The sequence below is a fragment of the Bombina bombina genome, chromosome 7, assembly GCF_027579735.1.
Source record: "Bombina bombina isolate aBomBom1 chromosome 7, aBomBom1.pri, whole genome shotgun sequence".
Lineage (NCBI taxonomy): Eukaryota > Metazoa > Chordata > Amphibia > Anura > Bombinatoridae > Bombina > Bombina bombina.
Window position 1 is genome coordinate 256,577,152 of NC_069505.1, and position 24,734 is coordinate 256,601,885.

Genomic DNA, 24,734 nt, shown 5'->3' on the forward strand with positions numbered 1-24,734 from the left:
ATAAAACTGGTAAAGGTAGCCCCTGCACCAATGATATTATAAGTTAAACATGGTCCTGTCCCACATCTAAAGGTACCCTTTCTATGTAACCAAGTATCTCTTTCTTTTTTCTTAGAGCATACTAAGGCCTAGATTTGGAGTTTGGCGTTAGCCGTGAAAACCAGCGTTAGAGGCTCCTAACGCTGGTTTTAGGCTACCTCCGGTATTTGGAGTCACTCAAAATAGGGTCTAACGCTCACTTTTCAGCCGCGACTTTTCCATACCGCAGATCCCCTTACGTAAATTGCGTATCCTATCTTTACAATGGTATCTTTCTAACTCCGGTATTTAGAGTCGTGTCCGTAGTGAGCGTTAGACATCTAACGACAAAACTCCAGCCGCAGGAAAAAAGTCAGTAGTTAAGAGCTTTCTGGGCTAACGCCGGTTTATAAAGCTCTTAACTACTGTGCTCTAAAGTACACTAACACCCATAAACTACCTATGTACCCCTAAACCGAGGTCCCCCCACATCGCCGCCACTCGATTACATTTTTTTAACCCCTAATCTGCCGACCGCCACCTACATTATCCTTATGTACCCCTAATCTGCTGCCCCTAACACCGCCGACCCCTATATTATATTTAGTAACCCCTAACCTGCCCCCCACAATGTCGCCTCCACCTGCCTACACTTATTAACCCCTAATCTGCCGAGCGGACCTGAGCGCTACTATAATAAAGTTATTAACCCCTAATCCACCTCACTAACCCTATAATAAATAGTATTAACCCCTAATCTGCCCTCCCTAACATCGTCAACACCTAACTTCAATTATTAACCCCTAATCTGCCGACCGGAGCTCACCGCTATTCTAATAAATGTATTAACCCCTAAAGCTAAGTCTAACCCTAACACTAACACCCCCCTAAGTTAAATATAATTTACATCTAACGAAATTAATTAACTCTTATTAAATAAATTATTCCTATTTAAAGCTAAATACTTACCTGTAAAATAAATCCTAATATACCTACAATATAAATTATAATTACATTGTAGCTATTTTAGGATTAATATTTATTTTACAGGCAACTTTGTAATTATTTTAAACAGGTACAATAGCTATTATATAGTTAAGAACTATTTAATAGTTACCTAGTTAAAATAATTACAAAATTACCTGTCAAATAAATCCTAACCTAAGTTACAATTAAACCTAACACTATACTATCATTAAATTAATTAAATAAAATACCTACAATTACCTACAATTAAACCTAACACTACACTATCAATACATTAATTAAATACAATACCTACAAATAACTACAATGAAATAAACTAACTAAAGTACAAAAAATAAAAAAGAACTAAGTTACAAAAAATAAAAAATATCTACAAACATAAGAAAAATATTACAACAATTTTAAACTAATTACACCTACTCTAAGCCCCCTAATAAAGCAACAAAGCCAATCGGAATTAAGGTAGGAATATTCTGATTGGCTGATGGAATCAGCCAATCAGATTTAGCTCGCATTCTATTGGCTGATCGGAACAGCCAATAGAATGCGAGCTCAATCTGATTGGCTGATTGGATCAGCCAATCGGATTGAACTTGATTCTGATTGGCTGATTCCATCAGCCAATCAGAATATTCCTACCTTAATTCCGATTGGCTGATAGAATCCTATCAGCCAATCGGAATTCGAGGGACGCCATCTTGGATGACGTCATTTAAAGGAACCGTCATTCGTCGTTCAGTCCTCGGCGAGGATGGATGTTCCGCGTCGGAGGTCTTCAGGATGCTGCAGCTCCGTTCCAGATGGATGTCGATAGAAGATGCCGCCTGGATGAAGACTTCAATCGGATGGAAGACCTCTTCTGCCCCGCTTGGATGAAGACTTCTACCGGATCATGGACATCTTCAGCCCCCCGCTTGGGCTTGGATCAGGACATCGGAGGAGCTCTACAGGACCGATCGGTGAACCTGGTATGGTGAAGACAAGGTAGGAAGCTCTTCAGGGGCTTAGTGTTAGGTTTATTTAAGGGGGGTTTGGGTTAGATTAGGGGTATGTGGGTGGTGGGTTGTAATGTTGGGGGGGGGTATTGTATGTTTTTTTTACAGGCAAAAGAGCTGAACTTCTTGGGGCATGCCCCGCAAAGGGCCCTGTTCAGGGCTGGTAAGGTAAAAGAGCTTTGAACTTTAGTAATTTAGAATAGGGTAGGGCTTTTTTTATTTTGGGGGGCTTTGTTGTTTTATTAGGGGGCTTAGAGTAGGTGTAATTAGTTTAAAATTGTTGTAATATTTTTCTTATGTTTGTAGATATTTTTTTATTTTTTGTAACTTAGTTCTTTTTTATTTTTTGTACTTTAGTTAGTTTATTTCATTGTAGTTATTTGTAGATATTGTATTTAATTAATGTATTGATAGTGTAGTGTTAGGTTTAATTGTAGGTAATTGTAGGTATTTTATTTAATTAATTTAATGATAGTATAGTGTTAGGTTTAATTGTAACTTAGGTTAGGATTTATTTGACAGGTAATTTTGTAATTATTTTAACTAGGTAACTATTAAATAGTTCTTAACTATTTAATAGCTATTGTACCTGGTTAAAATAATTACAAAGTTGCCTGTAAAATAAATATTAATCCTAAAATAGCTACAATGTAATTATAATTTATATTGTAGCTATATTAGGATTTATTTTACAGGTAAGTATTTAGCTTTAAATAGGAATAATTTATTTAATAAGAGTTAATTTCGTTAGATGTAAATTATATTTAATTAGGGGGGTGTTAGTGTTAGGGTTAGACTTAGCTTTAGGGGTTAATACATTTATTAGAATAGCGGTGAGCTCCGGTCGGCAGATTAGGGGTTAATAATTGAAGTTAGGTGTCGGCGATGTTAGGGAGGGCAGATTAGGGGTTAATACTATTTATTATAGGGTTAGTGAGGCGGATTAGGGGTTAATAACTTTATTATAGTAGCGCTCAGGTCCGCTCGGCAGATTAGGGGTTAATAAGTGTAGGCAGGTGGAAGCAACATTGTGGGGGGCAGATTAGGGGTTAATAAATATAATATAGGGGTCGGCGATGTTAGGGCAGCAGATTAGGGGTACATAGGGATAATGTAAGTAGCGGCGGTTTACGGAGCGGCAGATTAGGGGTTAATAATAATATGCAGGGGTCAGCGATAGCGGGGGCGGCAGATTAGGGGTTAATAAGTGTAAGGTTAGGGGTGTTTAGACTCGGGGTACATGTTAGGGTGTTAGGTGCAGACGTAGGAAGTGTTTCCCCATAGCAAACAATGGGGCTGCGTTAGGAGCTGAACGCGGCTTTTTTGCAGGTGTTAGGTTTTTTTTCAGCTCAAACAGCCCCATTGTTTTCTATGGGAGAATCGTGCACGAGCACGTTTTTTAGGCTGGCCGCTTGCGTAAGCAACTCTGGTATTGAGAGTTGAAGCCGCGTTAAAAATGCTCTACGCTCCTTTTTTGGAGCCTAACGCAGCCTTTATGTGGACTCTCAATACCAGAGTTATTTTTATGGTGCGGCCAGAAAAAAGCCGGCGTTAGCTACGCGGGTCGTTACCGACAAAACTCCAAATCTAGGCCTAAGCTTGGTGATAATCTGTTGGATAGAGTTGGTGCCTTTCTCGAGACAAATTTACAATTATCAGCTATCTCACACAAGACCTCATCTTGTTTTAAAATATGTAGGTTCCTCTTTAGGATACCACAGACCTGATTAAACTGATTAGAGTATTCTGTTGAAAAGACCACGACAGAATCATTGAATTCCTTATTGCTTTTTATAGTTTTAGACATTAGACTCTGCTGTGTATTACTGCTTACTTGTTCAAAGCTGGTATTTAGAAGTTTTTCATTATAACCCCTTTCGCTAAGTCTCTTTTTCAGTGATGTTGCCTGTTTTTCAAAAAGATCATCTGAGTTTGTATTTCTCCTAATTCGCAAAAATTGTGCCCTAGGTATTGATCTCAGTAAATGTGGTGGATGACATTACCTGCAGTAGGTTTTTGAAAAGTGTCTGTTACTATAATGCCTGTATCATTCATACCTGTTAATGTGAGATCAAGAAAATTAATTGTATCATCTCTACATTCCCCAACAAACCTTCAATTTAAATTATTGTCATTCAGAAATTCAACAAATTCTTTCTCATTGACTGATTCATCCACTATAAATATCAAGTCGTCAATATATCTCATGTACATGACATATGGATTTTCACCGCTAAAAATAACATTGTTCTCCCACCAACCTACGTATAGATTGGCGAAGGATGGTGGAAATTTTGCACTCATCGCGGTGCCGCAAACTTGAAGGTAGAATTCATTGTCAAACATGCAAAAATTGTGCTGTAATAAGAACTCAACTATTTCACAAAGCAATATTTTAGTCTCTTCAGAAAAACAAGTATCCAAGTCTAAGAAATATCTAATAGCCCTGATGCCCATAGAATGAGGTATACAGGAATATAAAAATGCCACATCAGCCACAATTCAACGATAACCTCTCCTCCACTTTACACACTGTAAAATGTTAATCAAATGTGAAGAATCTCTAAAGTAACTACTTAATTTGACCACTAAAGGTTGTAAAATTGAATCAATCCAATCCGACAGAGGCTCAAATAAGGGGGAGAAGTGATACTTTTGTGTGTTTTTGGCAAATAGTGAAAAATAGGTATAGATGGATGGTTTGGAACTAGGATACTGATACTGTACCTTGAATTAAATCTTCAGTGTGCGTCGGTGATCATACAAAGAGAATCTCCACGCACTATGGCTCCGCGATCGCCGGTCTTCAGTTCTGTCATCGCCGGTCTTCAGTTCCGCCCTCCGCTCCGTGCCGGCTTGTTCCTGGAAGAAGAAGATATCGCCGCTTGGAAGAAGACTTGAGCGCCTGACTTCAGTAACCGTGAGTACCTTTCTGGGGGTTAGATTTAGATTTGGGTTTTAATGGGCCTTTAGAAAAAAGATGAATGCCCTTTTAAGGGCTATTGGTAGTTTAGCATTAGATTAGGGGGTGTTTTTATTTTGGGGGGCTTTTTTTATTTATTTAAATTAGGTTTAATTTTTTTATTTTTGATAATTTGGTTTATTATTTTATGTAATGTTAGAATTTTTTATTTTTTCTAATCTTAGATTAATTTAATTTTTTATTTTTTTAAGTATTGTTAGCTTTTTTATTATAATTGTTTGTAACTTAGTATTTTTTAATTTAGGTAATTGGGGTTAATTTAGGGGGTGTTAGGTTAGGGGTCTTAGTAATTTAATTATTTATTTGCATTGGGTGGTTTTGGCGGTTTAGGGGTTAATAGTTTTATTAGGATTATTGTGTTGTGTAGCTTTTGCGGATTCAGGGTTAATAGATTTATAAGGTTTGTTGCGATGTGGGTTAATGGCGGATTAGGGGTTAATAGTTTAATAGGTACTTTGCGATGTGGGTTAATGGCAGATAAGGGGTTAATAGTTTTAATGAGGACTTTGCAATGTGGATGAATGGCGGATTAGGGGTTAATAATAACATTTATTAGGTTGCGATGTTGGGGTTGGCGGATTTAGGGGTTAATACTTTTATTAGGTAGATTGTGATGTGGGTGAATGGCATATTAGGGGTTAATAGTTTAATTAAGCATATTGCGTTTTGGGAGGGTTGTTGGTTTAGGGGTTAATACATTTATTATTAGTTGTGATATGGGGTGATGGCGGATACAGGGGTTTTACATGTCGGGTTTATTTTTGGGAGGAGATTTTACATTTTTAAAGTGCCGTAAGTTACTGGCGACTCCAGAAATTTGTATTTACACTCATTTCTGGACATCGCTAGTTCATCTGATTTACGGCACTTTATGAACTGCTGGTGGGGTTTATGTAATACCCCGATATGTGAGGTGAAATTACAGGTGGCGCAGGTTTCAGCAGTTGCGCTGAAGCTTGCGCCGCTTATGTAATCTCGCCCTAAATCAGCACAAATTCTAAATACAAATCCTTTCATGAAAGGGAAAGAACATATATCTCGTTCTGACGCCTGCACATACTCACACAGATACACATGCAAATACTAACACAGACACGCATGCACATGTGCACATACTTACACAGAGACGCATGCACACACTCACACAGACACGCATGCACGTGTGCACATACTCACACAGATACACATGCACATATTCACACAGACATGCATACACATACTCACACAGATACACATGCACATGCTCACACAGACACGCATGCACACACTCACACAGACACGCATGCACACACTCACACAGACATGCACACACATACTCACACAGACACGCACACACATACTCACACAGACATGCACACACATACTCACACAGACATGCATGCACATACTCACACAGATACACATGCACATACTCACACAGATACACATGCACATACTCTCACAGACACGCATGCACATACTTACACAAATACACATGCACATACTCATACAGACACGCATGCACATACTCACACAGATGCTCATGCACATACTCACACAGATGCTCATGCACATACTCACACAGATACACATGCACATACTCACACAGACACGCATGCACATACTCACACAGATACGCATGCACATACTCACACAGATACACATGCACATACTCACACAGACACGCATGCACATACTCACACAGATACGCATGCACATACTCACACAGATACACATGCACATACTCACACAGCTATGCATGCACATATTCACACAGCTACACATGCACATATTCACACAGACACACATGCACATACTCATACAGACACACACTCACACAGAGAAGCATGCACGTGTGCACATACTCACACAGATACACATGCACATACTCACACAGACACGCATGCACAAACTCACACAGATGCACATGCACATACTCACACAGACACGCATGCACATACTCACACAGATTCACATGCACATACTCACACAGACACGCATGCACATACTCACACAGATTCACATGCACATACTCACACAGATACACATACACACACAGATACACATGCACATACTCACACAGACACGCATGCACATACTCACACAGACACGCATGCACATGTGCACATACTCACACAGATACACATGCACATACTCACACAGACACGCATGCACATACTCACACAGATACACATGCACATACTCACACAGACACACATGCACATACTCACACAGACACGCATGCACATGTGCACATACTTACACAAATACACATGCACATACTCACACAGATACACATGCACATACTCACACAGATTCCCATGCACATATTTACACAGATACTCATGCACATACTCACACAGATACACATGCACATACTCACACAGACACGCATGCACATACTCACACAGATACGCATGCACATACTCACACAGCTACGCATGCACATACTCACACAGCTACACATGCACATACTCACACAGATACGAATGCACATACTCAGACAGACACGCATGCACATACTCACACAGACACGCATGCACATACTCACACAGACATGCATGCACATACTCACACAGACATGTATGCACATACTCACACAGACACGCATGCACATACTCACACAGATACGCATGCACATACTCACACAGAAACACATGCACATACACACACAGATATGCATGCACATACACACACAGATATGCATGCACATACTCACACAGACACGCATGCACATACTCACACAGATACGCATGCACATACTCACACAGATACGCATGCACATACTCACACAGATTCACATGCACATACTCACACAGATACACATGCACATACTCACACAGATACACATGCTCTTACTCACACAGAGTTACATGCACATACTCACACAGACACGCATGCACATACTCACACAGACACACATGCACATACTCACACAGATTTACATGCACATACTCACACAGATTCACATACACATACTCACACAGATTCACATACACATACTTGCACAGATTCACATGCACATACTCACACAGATTCACATACACATACTCACACAGATTCACATGCACATACTCACACAGATTCACATGCACATACTCACACAGATTCACATGCATATACTCATACAGACACACACACACTTTTGCTGGGCAACCAAAGAATATTATTTTTTTTTCTTTGTTTCATGTAAAACGAGACATTTTTTAAATGTATGAAATGCTGTCACATTTTTTACATCTGTATATAAATGTAATCATTAGGGTGTATAAGTTTTTCACTGAGGAGACAAGTACTTGATAACATAGATGCATTTCAGAGAGCATCCAGTAAATTCAGATGATGACCTGTGTGTGCTACATTTAGTTTGTTACAGGTAAACTGCTGTTTCTTGTACTGGCGTCAGAAGGAACCACCTCTGTTTGAACAGTGTACACAGCCTTTATTCTTACACATTTTATTTGCATATTATCTGTACTGCAAATATGAAACCGTTTCACCTTTTTGTTTAAGCTGAGGCAATGCCTTCCCAGTGACAAGCTATCATAAGTACAGACAGCTAATGTGCTCACACCTGAAAGGGCCGTGTTATACTGCGTGACTGCCCTTCCCAGGAGACCAACACACAATCACAAGAGTTGCTGTTGTATTGGAGTTAACAGAACAGAGCGAAACACACAGAGAACGACGTGCAGAATATGAAACAAAGTATACCTGCAAAAGCTTCAGAGCTCCAGGTGATTAACATTATTTTGTGTATAGTGTGTCTGTATGTATGTATGCAGGGCCGGATTTCCCATTAGGCACAGTAGGCACGTGCCTACAGGCGCCTTGCAGTGAGGGGTGCCTGCCTGTCAGTAATAAAAAAAATATTTTTTATTTTTTTTTATGAGGGCATTTATTTTAGTAAGAATTGTGCTGCCAGGTGCCTACAAAGTCGAGTGTTTCATTGGGAATATGTTACAGCAGTTGAGGGAGCCATGAAGGAGAGAGGGGCAAAGATTAAAACTAAACCCCTCCCATAAATTGAATTTCTAAGTTATAATTTTGAACACATTTGTTGACCCCTGGATTATATATAATCTACAACATTCCATGTTTTCCTTTGAGAGCAACATCATATGATATTTATATTTCAGAACAAAATAAATGTAACATCTGTGTGTATTTGTACCAAAAATATCAGAGTTTACAAGATTTTTTTCATGTAGTGGAAAAAAATACCTACATTTTATATTTTCTTCCACTGGCTGCACAGGTTGTTGATGGTGATGAGCTTGCATGTTGCTAGTTGTAATATTGCTATTGTTTACACAAAACTGTGTTTAACGCCAACAAAATGTTAAGCACATAGTCAAAGTCATCTCCAGAAAAGCAATACACTAATGGCTTGTCAATAAACATGTCCTATGAGCCCATCTGGGTCTGCACAGATGTGTATTGCTGTCTCAGAACTGACATTGACTATGTGTTTAACTCTTTTGCAAGTGGCTAACACACTTCTGTGCAAGCACTAGTGCAATTATAAAATGCCCAGCAAACTGTCACATTTTATGTCCCTTTAAATAGGGTTTTCTTTAGAATATTTTGCATTAAAAGTTTAACATGATTTGTTTTTGTTATACATAACAGAAATTGTATGGCCATTTGAGTCAAGTGAATATTGATTTTTGGTGTAGCTTCCATTACAACAAATATTGCAATTGGTGTGTGTATTTGTGTATCTCCATAAAAGGGAAAATGTAATTTTACATCTAATATTTATTTTTAGTTGTCCTAAATAATAATAATAAAAAGTCCTCATTTTTTCCACTTTTTTTCTGGGGGGGGGGGGGGGCGCTTCAGGTTTTTGTGCCTACAGCCACCTGAGATGTAAATCCGGCCCTGTATGTATGTATGTATATGTATATACCGTGTGTGTAGTGTATATGTATGTATGTAGTGTGTATGCATATAGTGTGTGTGTATGAATGTATATGTACAGTCTGTGTGTATGTATGTATATAGTGTGTGTGTGTCTGTGTAGTGTGTATGTAGTGTGTATGTATGTATGTAATGTGTGTGTGTGTAGTGTATATGTATGTGGTGTGTGTATGTATGTAGTGTGTGTGTGTAGTAGAGATGTGCATTCTGCACTTTTGTTCACACATCTAGTGTGTAGTGTGTGTGTATGTTTGCATGTATGTAGTGTGTGTAGCGTGTGTGCTTGTGTATGTATGTAGTATATATGTATGTAGTGTGTATGTATTTAGTGTGTGTATGTTGTGTATGTATGTATATATTGTGTGGAGTGTGTATGTATGTATGTATTGTGTATGTAGTATCAGTATGTATGTAGTGTGTGTATGTGAGTGTGTTTGTATGTGTGTGAGAATTTCTGTGTCTGTGTGTGTAGTGTGTATAAATGTGGTGTGCGTGTGGTATGTGTTTGAAGTGTGTATCTATGCATATATGTAATGTGTGTCTATGTTTCTGAATGGGTGTTTAGTGTGTATGTATGTGGTGTGTGTGTGTGTGTATTTGTGTTAAGTGTGCATCAATGTTGTGTATGTATGCAGTGTGTCTGTGTATGTGTGTATAGTGTACATGCTTTGAGTGTCTGTGTGTTTATGCATTGTGTATGTGTGTGTTTGTGTATGCATGGGTGTCTGTGTATGAAGTGTGTATCTATATATATATATATATGTGTGTGTGTGTGTATGCATTCTGTCTGTGTATGTGTGTGAAGTGTGTATCTATCTATCTATCTATCTATCTATCTATCTATATATATATATATATATATATATATATATATGTGTGTGTGTGTAATGTGTTTGTGTATGCATTGTGTCTGTGTGTGTGGAAAGTGTGTATCTATATATATATGTGTAATGTGTGTGTGTGTGCATTGTGTAAGTGTATGTGTGTGAAGTGTGTGTATATATATATATATATATATAATATAAAAGAAAGAGAGAGTGATAGAAGCTCGTGGGGGGGGGGGGGGCATAAAACTGGCTACAAGTAAAAATTTTAGGGTATCTATTTACGGATCCCTTTAGGGTTACACCCCAGTTGGTCTAAGTATGTGAATGGAAAAATATGTAAATTAAAAATTATTCTAAAAATTATAATGGTATGTGTTCAAGATACAAAGACACAATATATTTATTGCACTAATAGAGATATATATATTAAGCACTCATTATGATTAGTACCCTAGTAGAAAACAAAGCGGGCGTGGATACAAAATATTAACTATAATTAAAGAATATTTATCTAGAGTTGTCTAGAGTTGTCTGGGATATTAGATATAATTATCATGAATGCAGTGTCTCTATATAATCCTATGATCCTGAATATTATAAATAGTAGTACTCAGAATATCAACAGTATTAAGAGGTTTACTTATATTTTATTAAATGGCATACAGAATAGTCAGTACAGTTAATACAATGTTATTCAAATAAGCGATATAATCAGTATCAATGGAACAGATAATATAGTCAATGCAACATCGTAAAAAATGAATAACACTCAGTAGAATACATTTCCAACAACAATATTGCTGGAGTTATTATCAAAAAAGGTCCATATAGTGAAATATACTGATTCTCAGAAAATCTTATATACAATAGATCCTTAAAATCCACACACACAAAAAAAATCCACACAACCTGGAAAAGGGAAAACCCTGTAGGTATCTACTTACACTCAATAAAATGGATAAAAGAAGTGAGCGCCTATGAGGCAGAGGTGGGAGTGTACAATATTACAATTTTATTTTACACAATGATAATAATCACAAAAAAGATTTAGAACGATATTAAAACATATTAGAAATCATGGATCCATGAATACATATTGTAAATATAGATGTCATATAATAAATATAAATGTCATATGCAAGTACATATAAATTAGAAAATTAAATTGAAATTATATTAACAAATAATTAATTAAAACCACAACATTTGAAAAGAGTTGTTGAATACTGTTTCTTGAGGTAAGTGTCCCAGATAAGGATGTGTACAAACAGTCCAGTTAGAAAATCCCAATATGTAGGATAGTCCAAATTATAAGTCTGGTCTATGTATCCAAAATAGTGAATGCGTTGATGTGTCCAAATAAATAGTCTTTAGTGAAGAAAATATTCTTTGTTTGTTTTGTGTTAAAAAAACCTTTAAAAATGTGATCTCCAATCATCCAAATTGGCAAAAAGCAAAAATACAAAATGTATTAAAAAATAAAGCAAAAATACAAAAATACAAAATTTGTTAAAATATAAAAAATAAGAAAAAATAGAAAAAATCAAATATAAATGTGATCAAAAATGTTTTAGGTGATAAAAAAGTGGAGGTAATCTGTTAGTAATGACTTGTATTTTAAAATCCCATTGTTTGTTGTGGTGTACGTAAAAATTCCTGAGAAAAAAAGGGAAAGAAAACAATTCTGTAGAAAATTTGAAAACTCCTTATTAAGGGTATCAGTAATTATCTCACCAATTATATGTCGACGCGTTTCGACTTGATAACAGGCCTTTCTCAAGGCTTGAAAAAGGCCTGTTATCAGGTCGAAACATGTTGACATATAATTGGTGAGATAATTACTGATACCCTTAATAAGGAGTTTTCAAATTTTCTACAGAATTGTTTTCTTTCACTTTTTTTCTATATTTATATGTGTGTGTGTGTGTGTGTGTATAAATATATATAATATGTGTGTGTATAAATATATATAATATGTGTGTGTGTATAAATATATATAATATGTATGTGTGAAGTGTGTATCTAGATATATATATATATATTTATATATATATATATATATATATATATACACGTATATATGTGTGTGTGTGTGTGTATAAATATATATAATATGTATGTGTGTGAAGTGTGTATCTATATCTATATATATATATATATATATATATATATATATATATATATATATATGTGTGTGTGTGTATAAATATATATAATATGTGTGTGTGTGAAGTGTGTATCTATATATATATATATATATATATATATGTGTGTGTGTGTGTGTGTATAAATATATATAAAATATACATGTGTCTGTTGTATGTTCCAAACAGAATCTCTTCCATTAGAGAGAAATGAAACATATATGTGTATTATGTGCAACAGTTGATCCAGCTTGCTACACCTTATGTCTGCACAGCAATGGGGTGTCCTGCACTTTTCCTTGACCGACATACTAAACACTACATAAGCCTGATTTAATTCACAGTAAGATGATGTCTATTTATCTCTAACAGTGAGTTGGGATGTATTTATTTGTGAGCACTGTAAATGTAATCAGGGGCATTGTGGGAGGGGCTCTCGTTTGAATTGTACTTTTTATATCTAAGCATAAGCACCACTTGACTCACATTTTTTATGCCAATGAGCCGCCATTTTAAGGATACACATCTTATATAGAAAAAACATCTCTCTCTTGCTGGACATGTCAATAATATTATTTTCTTTTGGTCATTTTATTTTTTTCCATCTCTGGAAACAGTGGATCGGAGTGACCGTATGTTTAATTGCCAGAGGTTATAGAGCGACAATTTGCAAATTAATGGCCAGATTACAGGTGGAGCGCAATGCCCTACTGGGAGTTTACTGCTGATTGGTGGTTGCACTTATATGCCTGTTGTCATTGGCTCACTTGATAAGTTCAGCTAGCTCCCAGTAGTGCACTGTTGCACCTTCAACAAAAGATACTAAGAGAATGAAGCAAATAAGTATCCTTTGTTAATTCTATGTGAGTTCAGGAGCGTGCACGTCTTCAGTCATCTGGCAAAAGTGTTTGTAACAATGTTTATAGCAATGTTATACATTGTTGTAAATAGTGCTGCCATAGATAGGTAAAGACATGTGCATGTTCCTGAGCGTCTGTCAGCCTACTTAAGTTTACTCTTCAACAAAAGATACCAAGAGTGCAAAGCTAATTTGATAATAAAAGTCAATTGGAAAGTTTAATATTGCAGTTGTCCCCCTGCAAACAAGGGGTTAAACACGAGGCCTGAGGATAATACAAGGTAGCGCTGGTGTAATGCTGGCGTCACATAATCGTATTCTGTGTTTGCTCCGAGAGACATTAAATAAGTTGTCTCTTATCAACTGAATATTTAGTTTACTGTAAAATTATCCAGCAGGTTTGTACTTTGGCAACAGAGCTGTTAGACCGGCCAGTAGCTGTTTACTTAACGTATTATGCAAATTCCTGCACTTCTGCTATTGTTCTGATGTGCTGCACTGTATAGTGTTGTTCATAACTGCCATATGCTCAGAACTGTATTTACTGCAGCAACTAGCACCTCAAAATACAGCTCATTGTGTAATCTGTACTCCACTGCACGTCACTGTACACCCCACTCCCCCATATACACCTCACTGTGTAATCTACACTCAACTGCACGTCACTGTACACCCCACTCCCCCATATACACCTCACTGTGTAATCTACACTCAACTGCACATCACTGTATACCCCACTCCCCAATATACACCTCACTGTGTAATCTGCACCCCACTGCACCTCACTGTGTACCCCACTCCTCAATATACACCTTATTGTGTAATCTGTACCCCACTGCATGTTACTGTACACCTGTCTCACTGCCCAATATACACCTTACTGTGTAATCTGCACCTCACTGCACGTCACTGTACACCCCACTCCCCAATATACACCTCACTGTGTAATCTGTACCCTACTGCACCTCACTGTACACCTGTCTCACTGCCCAATATACACCTTACTGTGTAATTTGTACCCCACTGCACCTCACTGTGTACCCCACTCCTCAATATACACCTTATTGTGTAATCTGTACCCCACTGCATGTTACTGTACACCTGTCTCACTCCCCCAATATACACCTTACTGTGTAATTTGTACCCCACTGCACCTCACTGTAATCTGTACCCTACTGCACCTCACTGTACACCTGTCTCACTGCCCAATATACACCTTACTGTGTAATTTGTACCCCACTGCACCTCACTGTGTACCCCACTCCTCAATATACACCTTATTGTGTAATCTGTACCCCACTGCATGTTATTGTACACCTGTCTCACTCCCCAATATACACCTTACTGTGTAATTTGTACCCCACTGCACCTCACTGTAATCTGTACCCCACTGCACCTCACAATATACCCCACTCCCCAATATACACCTCACTGTGTAATCTGTATCCCACTGCACCTCACTGTATACTCCACTCCTCAATATACACTTTATTGTGTAATCTGTACCCCACTGCACCTCACTGTAATCTGTACCCTACTGCACCTCACTGTATACCCCACTCCCCAATATACACCTCACTGTGTAATCTAGACCTCACTGTACATACTACTCCCCAATATACACCTCACTGTGTAATCTGTACCCCACTGCACCTCACTGTATACCCCACTCCCCAATATACACCTCACTGTGTAATCTAGACCTCACTGTACATACTACTCCCCAATATACACCTCACTGTGTAATCTGTACCCCACTGCACCTCACTGTACATACTACTCCCCAATATACACCTCACTGTGTGATCTGTACCCCACTGCACCTCACTGTACATACTACTCCCCAATATACACCTCATTGTGTAATCTGTACTCCACTGCACCTCACTGTACATACTACTCCCCAATATACACCTCACTGTGTAATCTGTACCCCACTGCACCTCACTTTACATACTACTCCCCAATATACACCTCACTGTGTAATCTGTACCCCACTGCATCTCACTTTACATACTACTCCCCAATATACACCTCACTGTGTAATCTGCACCTCACTGTACATGCTACTCCCCTATACACACCTCACTGTGCAATCTGCACCTCACTGTACATACTACTCCCCAATATACACCTCACTGTGTAATCTGTACCCCACTGCACCTCACTGTACACTCCACTCCCAAATGTACACCTCAATATGTAATCTGTAACACATGGCACCTCTCTGTCCCTTTTTTAGGGAAGTGAAAACTTTGAAATTGTAGTAAAAAATGGATAGTGGTAAAAAATGACATGCTCAGCCAGACAAATCTATTTGTTTAAAATGATGGTAAACTCTCCCCTTTTTAAAATCAGATCTGGAATGTAAGCGCTATTTTAGATGGGGTTTTATTCATTAGCTGTAATGAAGATGCGCTATAACTTAGTTATTAATATAGATATGAAATTCAAATACCCCACGTTACACCACACACTTCAAAAGTCAATTTTCCTGTCGGCTAAATGATTGAATTACTCTCCAATCAATGCTCTAGCTACAACAAAAGTGCCATATGGGGAGAGCGCTGATTGGACAACAATTCAATCTGTTAGCTCACAGAAAATGTTACTTTTGAAGTGGGCAGAGGAGCAATGCAGTATTTGAATTTCATATCTATATTAAAAAGCATATTATACTGCATCTTCATTACAGCTAATAAATTAAACTCCATCTAAAATAGCGCTTACATTCCATATCTGATTTTAAAAAGGGGAGAGTTTTCCATCACTTTAACCCCCACATAGGAGTGGAACCTACTGCCTAGCCATGCATCAGCACTACTGGCACAGCTGTGAGACTCAATTGGGTGAGTTCCCTATGGCTTCCAACAAGTACTTTATTTATGTATGTAACCTCTTTGTGGGGTTAAATGCAGTGATTTGCAGGGTCAATAGTGATAAAATTACACACTCTAATGAATAAGAGCATATCATTTATTCACTATGATGACCTTTAAATGGAGGGGCGCGATTCAGACAGAGCATAATTATTGGCCTCAACTGGAAGCTGTGTTTAAGAACAAATTCTACAGGCTCATTACTTTACCAATATGGCAGTGAGAGAATGAAGTGATACTTTCTGGGTAGAGCAATTACATAGGGAAATGGGGTTGTATCAGAGTACTGTGTGTTACTGGCAGCTAAGTAGATAAACCACTGCTCTGTCTGTGTTATTAGCAGCTAACAGAGATACAATCACTGCTCTGAGTGTGTTACTGGCAGCTAAGTAGATAAAACCACTACTCTGTCTGTGTTATTAGCAGCTAACAAAGATACAATCACTGCTCTGAGTGTGTTACTGGCAGCTAAGTAGATAAAACCACTGCTCTGTCTGTGTTATTAGCAGCTAACAGAAATACAATCACTGCTCTGAGTGTGTTACTGGCAGCTAAGTAGATACAATCACTGCTCTGTCTGTATTATTAGCAGCTAACAGATACAATCACTGCTCTGATTGTGTTACTGGCAGCTAAGTAAATACAATCACTGCTCTGTCTGTGTTATTAGCAGCTAACAGAGATACAATCACTGCTCTGAGTGTGTTACTGGCAGCTAAGTAGATAAAACACTACTCTGTCTGTGTTATTAGCAGCTAACAGAGATACAATCACTGCTCTGGGTGTGTTACTGGCAGCTAAGTAGATACAATCACTGCTCTGTCTGTGTTATTAGCAGCTAACAGAGATACAATCACTGCTCTGAGTGTGTTACTGGCAGCTAAGTAGATAAAACCACTCCTCTGTCTGTGTTATTAGCAGCTAACAGAGATACAATCACTGCTCTGAGTGTGATACTGGCAGCTAAGTAGATAAAATCACTGCTCTGTCTGTGTTATTAGCAGCTAACAGATACAATCACTGCTCTGAGTGTGTTACTGGCAGCTAAATAGATACAATCACTGCTCTGTCTGTGTTATTAGCAGCTGACAGAGATACAATCACTGCTCTGAGTGTGTTACTGGCAGCTAAGTAGATAAAACCACTGCTCTGTCCATGTTATTAGCAGCTAACAGAGATACAATCACTGCTCTGAGTGTTTTACTGGCAGCTAAGTAGATACAATCACTGCTCTGTCTGTGTTATTAGCAGCTAACAGAGATACAATCACTGCTCTGAGTGTGATACTGGCAGCTAAGTAGATAAAATCACTGCTCTGTCTGTGTTATTAGCAGCTAACAGATACAATCACTGCTCTGAGTGTGTTACTGGCAGCTAAGTAGATACAATCACTGCTCTGTCTGTGTTATTAGCAGCTGACAGAGATACAATCACTGCTCTGAGTGTGTTACTGGCAGCTAAGTAGATAAAACCACTGCTCTGTCTGTGTTATTAGCAGCTAACAGAGATACAATCACTGCTCTGAGTGTGTTACTGGCAGCTAAGTAGATAAAACCACTGCTCTGTCTGTGTTATTAGCAGCTAACAGAGATACAATCACTGCTCTGAGTGTGTTACTGGCAGCTAAGTAGATACAATCACTGCTCTGTCTGTGTTATTAGCAGCTAACAGAGATACAATCACTGCTCTGAGTGTGTTACTGGCAGCTAAGTAGATAAAACCACTACTCTGTCTGTGTTATTAGCAGCTAACAGAGATACAATCACTGCTCTGAGTGTGTTACTGGCAGCTAAGTAGATAAAACCACTACTCTGTCTGTGTTATTAGCAGCTAACAGAGATACAATCACTGCTCTGAGTGTGTTACTGGCAGCTAAGTAGATACAATCACTGCTCTGTCTGTGTTATTAGCAGCTGACAGAGATACAATCACTGCTCTGAGTGTGTTACTGGCAGCTAAGTAGATAAAACCACTGCTCTGTCTGTGTTATTAGCAGCTAACAGAGATACAATCACTGCTCTGAGTGTGTTACTGGCAGCTAAGTAGATAAAACCACTGCTCTGTCTGTGTTATTAGCAGCTAACAGAGATACAATCACTGCTCTGAGTGTGTTACTGGCAGCTAAGTAGATACAATCACTGCTCTGTCTGTGTTATTAGCAGCTAACAGAGATACAATCACTGCTCTGAGTGTGTTACTGGCAGCTAAGTAGATAAAACCACTACTCTGTCTGTGTTATTAGTAGCTAACAGAGATACAATCACTGCTCTGAGTGTGTTACTGGCAGCTAAGTAGATAAAACCACTACTCTGTCTGTGTTATTAGCAGCTAACAGAGATACAATCACTGCTCTGAGTGTGTTACTGGCAGCTAAGTAAATACAATCACTGCTCTGTCTGTGTTATTAGCAGCTAACAGAGATACAATCACTGCTCTGAGTGTGTTACTGGCAGCTAAGTAGATAAAACACTACTCTGTCTGTGTTATTAGCAGCTAACAGAGATACAATCACTGCTCTGGGTGTGTTACTGGCAGCTAAGTAGATACAATCACTGCTCTGTCTGTGTTATTAGCAGCTAACAGAGATACAATCACTGCTCTGAGTGTGTTACTGGCAGCTAAGTAGATAAGCCACTGCTCTGTCTGTGTTATTAGCAGCTAACAGAGATACAATCACTGCTCTGAGTGTGTTACTGGCAGCTAAGTAGATAAAACCACTCCTCTGTCTGTGTTATTAGCAGCTAACAGAGATACAATCACTGCTCTGAGTGTGATACTGGCAGCTAAGTAGATAAAATCACTGCTCTGTCTGTGTTATTAGCAGCTAACAGATACAATCACTGCTCTGAGTGTGTTACTGGCAGCTAAATAGATACAATCACTGCTCTGTCTGTGTTATTAGCAGCTGACAGAGATACAATCACTGCTCTGAGTGTGTTACTGGCAGCTAAGTAGATAAAATCACTGCTCTGTCTGTGTTATTAGCAGCTAACAGATACAATCACTGCTCTGAGTGTGTTACTGGCAGCTAAGTAGATACAATCACTGCTCTGTCTGTGTTATTAGCAGCTGACAGAGATACAATCACTGCTCTGAGTGTGTTACTGGCAGCTAAGTAGATAAAACCACTGCTCTGTCTGTGTTATTAGCAGCTAACAGAGATACAATCACTGCTCTGAGTGTGTTACTGGCAGCTAAGTAGGTAAAACCACTGCTCTGTCTGTGTTATTAGCAGCTAACAGAGATACAATCACTGCTCTGAGTGTGTTACTGGCAGCTAAGTAGATACAATCACTGCTCTGTCTGTGTTATTAGCAGCTAACAGAGATACAATCACTGCTCTGAGTGGGTTACTGGCAGCTAAGTAGATAAAACCACTACTATGTCTGTGTTATTAGCAGCTAACAGAGATACAATCACTGCTCTGAGTGTGTTACTGGCAGCTAAGTAGATACAATCACTGCTTTGTCTGTGTTATTAGCAGCTAACAGAGATACAATCACTGCTCTGAGTGTGTTACTGGCAGTTAAGTAGATTAACCACTGCTCTGTCTGTGTTATTAGCAGCTAACAGACATACAATCACTGCTCTGAGTGTGTTTCTGGCAGCTAAGTAGATACAATCACTGCTCTGTCTGCCTTATTAGCAGCTTACAGAGATACAATCACTGCTCTGAGTGTGATACTGGCAGCCAAGCGGATGACATGATTATTACTTTTTGAGTATCACTGCCATCCAAGGAGCGGATAATTTGTGTTTTTTGTTACTGGCAGTTAAGGGGCTAAAATCATTATCTTGTGTGAGTTGCTGTCACATGAGCAGTAAATATCCCTGTTCTATCTGTTAGTAGCAGCTAAATGGGAAGAAATCACCTTAGTGCATAAACTCTCCAGAAAAGAATGGAGCGTTACAAAAACACAATAACCAGTAATACAATCTGTGTATTTGTACAGATCAAGTAAATTCAACTGGTGTAAATTATTTCCCAGTTGGAAAACTTAGGATAGAATTCATCTGCCATTTCCACAGACATTAAAGGGATGTTCTAAGACAAAAATAACATGCTCTAAATAGTTATTTACAGCTGACCCTAGCTTAATGTGTCTCACCCCCACAAAATGGTTAAACCTGTAAACGCACTCAGGAGATTCAAGTCTTGCAGCTCCCAATATGGAAACCACAGACGAGCCAATCAAAAGCCACAGTTGCATGGCCCACCAATCACTGTCTGTTTCTGCTCAGCTTACAGCTCCAGAACATGACTTTATCTATGTGTTTAATATGTTTTAGGGATTAAGTACATATACATTTTTGCATTAGAATGTAGCTTTAATGGATAATTTTGTAGGGAAAAAGGGTTGATAAGCTTTTCAACCGGAATAGACTTTATCATTCAGATGTCTTCTCCAAATTACAATTCTTTCATGTTATTTATTTGTTTGTCAGTCAGGAAGGTTGTGTACAGCAGAACAAAAAGTGCAGCCCTCTATGGCAGCCAAGGGGTTAATGCTCTTGTCTTGTCACATTGACTTGTCAATGCATTCAGCTAGCTCCCAGTAGTGCATTGCTGCTTCATCAAGAAAGGATACCAAGAGACTGAAACAAATTTGATTATAGAAGTAAATTTGAACTTTTTTTAAAAAACTGTATGATCTATCTGACCCATGAATGAAAAAATGTTGGGTTTAGCGGTAGCAAAACTATTGCTGTACATAAAGTTGCCAAGTCACATGTACGCTTCTGAGCCAACATCGTAATTCTCAAGTCAAGTGCACACTTCTGAGTCTACCTCAGTATTCCCAAGGCACATGCACACTCCTGAGACTGCCTCAGTATTATCAAGGCACATACAGGCTCATAAGCTTACCTCAGAATGCTCAAGGTACATACATACTTCTGCTAGGCACATGCACGCTCCCGAGCCTACCTCAGTATGGTTTCATAGAAGGGAGCACAGGTGCAACAAAGGAGAGAGCAAAGTAAACTTGATAACAATACTAACGAATTTAAAAAGTATGTAATTTACAATCTAAATAAATGTGTGTGCAATAGACAAATAGAAAGATAAAATGTGTACTTACGTGTCCAGCTAACAATTTCTGCCCTTTAGAGATATTCTGCCTGACTCATCTGGGCTTAACCAGAAAGATGGGAACCTATGAAGACTGTAAATAACTCATCTGTGTGTATATGTTTTTATGTATGTGTGTAGGTATTTGTGTGTGTATGTGTATTAGTGATGTCGCGAACCTTAAAATTTCGGTTCGCGAACGACCGACTCGAACTTCCGCTACTGTTCGCGAACCGGCGATCCGCGCGAACCGCCATTGACTTCAATAGGCAGGCGAACTTTAAAACCCACAAGAATTCTTTCTGGCCACAATAGTGATGGAAAAGTTGTTTCAAGGGGACTAACACCTGGACTGTGGCATGCCGGAGGGGGATCCATGGCAAAACTCCCACGGAAAATTACATAGCTGATGCAGAGTCTGGTTTTAACCCATAAAGGGCATAAATCACCTAACATTCCTAAATTGTTTGGAATAATGTGCTTTAAAACATCAGGTATGATGTTGTATCGATCAGGTAGTGTAAGGGTTACGCCCGCTTCACAGTGACAGACCAAACTCCCCGTGTGTCGCGTACCGCAAACAACCGCAAACAGTCCATTTGCACAACCACGAGATAGATAGATTTGATAGATAGATACATAGATTACATAGATCAATAGATGCAATATACATATGATAGATACAAATTACATAGATCAATAGATGCAATATACATTTGATATATACGAATTACATAGATCAATAGATGCAATTTACATTTGATAGATACGAATTACATAGATCAAAAGATGCAATATACATTTGATAGATACGAATTACAGAGATCAAAAGATGCAATATACATTTGATAGATACGAATTAGATAGATAGATTTGATAGATAGATACATAGATTACATAGATCAATAGATGCAATATACATATGATAGATACAAATTACATAGATCAATAGATGCAATATACATTTGATAGATACGAATTACATAGATCAATAGATGCAATTTACATTTGATAGATACGAATTACATAGATCAAAAGATGCAATATACATTTGATAGATATGAATTACAGAGATCAAAAGATGCAATATACATTTGCTAGATACGAATTACATAGATCAATAGATGCAACATATATTTGATAGATACGATTGATAGTTAGATAGATTCGATAGATAAATAGATAGATTTGATAGATTTATAATTTCCCTGACAGAGTATAACAATAAGACATGCGGTCTGGGACCCGTGGTGTGTTAAGTAGTACTATTCTTAGCAGTTTACTACCTGTTACTTCCCCTATCGGGGGAGGTCTATATGGCCTGCATTTTTGGAACAGGGAGATGGAAGAAGATGATTGGTCTGTCCTCCTACTTCAAATTTGGCCTAAACACAAGTGGCTGTCTCAAAACAGTCCGGCCATGAGATAGATAGATTTGATAGATAGATATACATAGATTGATAGTTAGATAGAATCGATAGAAGATAAATAGATAGATTTGATAGATATATAATTACCCTGACAAAGTATAACAATAAAATATGCGGTCTGGGACCCATGGTAACTAGGTTGTGTTAAGTAGTACTATTCTTAGCACTTTAATCCCTGTTACTCCCCCTATCGGGGGAGGTCTATATGGCCTGCATGATTACCCTGACAAAGTATAACAACAAGACATGCGGTCTGGGACCCATTGTAACTAGGTTGTGTTAAGTAGTACTGTTCTTAGCAGTTTAATCCCTGTTACTCCCCCTATCGGGGGAGGTCTATATGGCCTGCATGATTATCCTGACAAAGTATAACAACAAAACATGCGGTCTGGGACCCATGGTAACTAGGTTGTGTTAAGTAGTACTATTCTTAGCACTTTAATCCCTGTAACTCCCCCTATCGGGGGAGGTCTATATGGCCTACATGATTACCCTGACAAAGTATAACAACAAAACATGCGGTCTGAGACCCATGGTAACTAGGTTGTGTTTAGTAGTACTATTCTTAGCACTTTAATCCATGTTACTCCCCCTATCGGGGGAGGTCTATATGGCCTGCATGATTACCCTGACAAAGTATATCAACAAGACATGCGACATGATTGGTGGCACTAGTTGGCAAGTGGGCCTGGCACACACGCTGGCAGGCAGGCAGGCAACTGCAATTCAATTGCACTAGCAGACTGATGATTCACAGTCAAAAAAGTTTTTATTGTAAATATTTACACTACTGTTATAACAAATATGATTGGTGGCACTAGTTGGCAAGAGGGCCTGGCACACACACTGGGAGGCAGGCAACTGCAATTCAATTGCACTAGCAGACTGATGATTCACAGTCAAAAAAGTTTTTATTTTAAATATTTACAATACTGTTATAACAAATATGATTGGTGGCACTAGTTGGCAAGAAAGCCTGGCACACACGCTGGCAGGCAGGCAACTTCAATTAGATTACACTAGCAGACTGATGTTTCACAGTCAAAAAAGTTTTTTTTTTAAATATTTACACTACTCTTATAACAAATATGATTGGTGGCACTAGTTGGCAAGTGGGCCTGGCACACACGCTGGAAGGTAGGCAACTGCAATTAGATTACACTAGCAGACTGATGTAAAAGTTTTTTTTTTTTTTTAAAAGTTACACTAATGTTACAACAGATAGGAGTGGTGGCACTGAGGATGGAAGTAGGCACAGTATATGCTGGCAGCCTGACACACAGGTTGGCACTAGTAGTGGCAGGCTGGCCTGGCAACTAAAATTAAATAACACTAGAAGACTGATGTAAAAGTTTTTTTTTTTTTTTAAATGTACACTAATGTTACACCAGATATAAGTGGTGGAAAACAGAGCTATTAATCACAGTATATGATGTGGGCCTGACACCCAGGCCTGATGGAAAATTAAATTAGATTATACTAGCAAAATTATGTAAAAGTTGTTTTTTTAAAATTTACACTAATGTTAACCAGATATCAGTGGTGGCACAGAAGAATTAATCACAGTATATGATGTGAGCCTGATAGAAAATGAAATTAGATTACACTAGCAAAATGATGTAAAAGTTTTTTTTTTTAA

At 38.3% G+C, this 24,734-nt stretch overlaps 1 protein-coding gene across 1 annotated transcript in view; it reads left to right on the forward strand.

The window, feature by feature from the left end:
• The first annotated feature begins 8,524 nt into the window (after positions 1–8,524).
• Positions 8,525–24,734, forward strand: part of LOC128635842 (uncharacterized) — a 52,997-nt gene continuing 36,787 nt past the window's right edge. The window contains exon 1 of the mRNA XM_053688955.1: positions 8,525–8,699. The gene's annotated coding sequence lies outside the window, so the exon portion shown is untranslated. The remainder of the gene's footprint in view (positions 8,700–24,734) is intronic.